Source organism: Triticum aestivum, chromosome 4A (assembly GCF_018294505.1).
Source record: "Triticum aestivum cultivar Chinese Spring chromosome 4A, IWGSC CS RefSeq v2.1, whole genome shotgun sequence".
Taxonomy (NCBI): domain Eukaryota; kingdom Viridiplantae; phylum Streptophyta; class Magnoliopsida; order Poales; family Poaceae; genus Triticum; species Triticum aestivum.
Window position 1 is genome coordinate 744,784,248 of NC_057803.1, and position 2,925 is coordinate 744,787,172.

The window sequence follows — 2,925 nt, forward strand, 5'->3', positions numbered from 1 at the left end:
GTAATGCATCAGCCTGCAACTAACTCATTAGTCACATTGCTTGCAAGTCTTATAGTGATGTGCATTACCGAGAGAGCCCAAAGATACCTCTCCGATAATCGGAGTGACAAATCCTAATCTCGAAATACGCCAACTCAACAAGTACCTTCGGAGACACCTGTGTTCCTCCGGTAAACGGGAGTTGCATAATCTCATAGTCAAAGGAACATGTATAAGTCATGAAGAAAGCAATAGCAACATACTAAACGAAAGTGCTAAGCTAACGGAATGGGTCAAGTCAATCATATCATTCTCCTAATGATGTGATCCCGTTAATCAAATGACAACTCTTGTCTATGGTTAGGAAACTTTAACCATCTTTGATTTAACGAGCTAGTCAAGTAGAGGCATACTAGTGACACTATGTTTGTCTATGTATTCACACATGTACTAAATTTCCGGTTAATAAAATTCTAGCATGAATAATAAACATTCATCATGATATAAGGAAATAAATAAACACTTTATTATTGCCTCTATGGTATATTTCCTTCACAAAAAACTACACAATGAAATATTTCTCACATGTTCGACTCTCAAAGCAATAAGTGCAGCATTCTCTCTCTAATTGGACTTGCATGGTGCATATAGAATAAGATGCATGCATGACCACTAATCCCCCCCCGTCTCATCTCTATGAATTAAATTTGACGTGAAACTCAAAGCAATTTCACTTAATTGAACTCAACGCGAGCCTAATATAATGGATATCTGAAATTTTTAAATGAGCCCTTTAAACCGGAAGTGCGGGAGTATCTAGCTACTAGCTTGGTCTTCTATATTTTAGTCGTCTACCAACGGAATCCGGACTTGTAAACCTAGCCATAGTCGACATACTACACTGTAGATAGAATCATCCGAGGCAAACACCTCACGTGATCTTTTGATCAAACCCTTTATACAAAAACACTAGTTTTCATACAATGCTGGATTATCAAAAAACAGACAACCAGGTAGTAATGCATTACCTCGATCCGAGGGCTTGAACGTGGATACGTCTTTATTTGTACGGATGGATATAGCAGCTTAAGAGTGTAAAAAATTGGACCATTGCCATCTATCTTAACTATTGTTTTAGATTCATGAAATGTAATACATTAGATGACCAAGTTCTTCCTCTGCCATAGATAATACATAAGAAAACCACATCTAGCATTCAGTTCCTTGTGGGCAATAACCTCATCCTCTGTATCTCCTTCCTCTGCCATAGGTGATCATGCAGGAGCATCTCATCGAGCAAAAAGTCGGGCGCAATGCCGGAAAAGAACCACATGATCCGGTGTCCCAAGTTGGGCACACAGAGTGGGGCATGGCCGATCCACTGCACTGCCGTGCGCACATAGGTTTCGGGCGTTGGAGTATATGGCGCGAAGCGCCTGTGCCTAAAGATAGGATTAGACGTTAATATAGTGTTGGCTGCTCGATCGCTCAACTTCTTGGGGAAGTTACTAAGGAGTAGATTATGGGCGATGAGTTTATTCTACGTGAAGACTCCTAGAGAACTGAGCAACATAGCTGCATGGAAAGAATCAATGGAACATGACCTTGTGAACGTTATTCATTGCTTTGAAATGTGCTAACCGTTTAGTAGCGGCGTACATGGTGTAGAGGGGTAAGGAGGGGATGGCCTCTGACGAAGCTGAGCCCATGTTGACCACAGCTCCCCTCCGGCGCTCCACCATGCCCGGAATCACCGCCGCTGTCACCTCTGTCAGCCCCAACAGGTTCACCCGTATCATATCCACCAACTCCTCGATGTCGGCCTCGTGCAGGAAGACCGCACCGGGCTCCAACACGCCGACGTCCAGCGCCTCCACGGTCTGCTGCAGCCGTCACATCGCCTCGTCGCCTGCCAAATGAGCTCGCGATTAGCTTCCTTAAAATGCATGGAATAATGTAAGCACTCCCTCCGTTTCTTTTTACTCCACATATAAAATTTCACGATGCATTTGATAATCTTGATTTCATATTGCGAATGTTGATAAATTTTAATATAAAGTTAGTCGATTTTACAAATTTTGACTTTGACCTAATTTTATACTAAAATGAAACGGAGGGAATATGTAGTTTGCTTGGAGTTTCACCATGGGCGGTGGCGAGGAGCGACAAGTCCAAGACTAGAGTCTTGGTCTTCACGGTGGGAGCGGCCCTGCATATCGTCTGGGAGATGTCCCGGAGCTTGGCCGGGTCTCGGCCGATGAGGACAAGGTTCAGCCCACTGCGCGCGAGCTCCACGGCCAGGGACCAGCCAATGCCGGATGTTGGCCCCGTGGTGACGGCCCACGTGCCGTAGCTGCGCCGGAGGTCCTTGGGACGCCGGAGGCACACAGCCAAGTGAGGAACGAGGCGGAACGCCAAGGCAGCTACATAGACGGCGCCAAGAACGACCGGTGATGCGAACCATGCCATCATGTTCATCTCCTTGTGTTGTGGATTAGTTAGCGGCTACTGGTCGGGGAAGAAGCTGCGGGTCTCTCTAGCAAATTCTGCATAGCAAACCATGAAATGTGCATGCATGTATCGGTCGACATGGATGTGAAGCAAGACATAGCCGGGCAAATCACTCTAGCAAATGCATGGCACAAAAATGAAACTCACATGAGGTGGGGGAGATGCAATGGTTGCTCCGCTGGCTCTCTGAGATCCCGCAGCTCCCCTTCCGCCTCGGCTCAGGCGGGAGGGAAGGAGACGAGCAAGGATAATCGAGGGTTGGATATCCTTAAATCCTTTCTAGATCAGCAACTACATAGGCTTGAACTGGTGGGCTTGTTGTCGGACCCAAAGGCATATGCGCGCATGGTGCTCCATCTCCGAAGTGATTGTTAGGTTAATCCAAACAAGTTTAAAGTTTAGTTTGCAAAGGGGTCATGTTAAGCAAAGAGTCCG

At 45.9% G+C, this 2,925-nt stretch overlaps 1 pseudogene; it reads right to left on the reverse strand.

Moving 5' to 3' along the window:
- Positions 1-1,195: 1,195 nt before the first annotated feature.
- On the reverse strand, positions 1,196-2,448 carry LOC123084540 (very-long-chain 3-oxoacyl-CoA reductase 1-like; annotated as a pseudogene).
- Between the last annotated feature and the right edge of the window lie 477 nt (positions 2,449-2,925).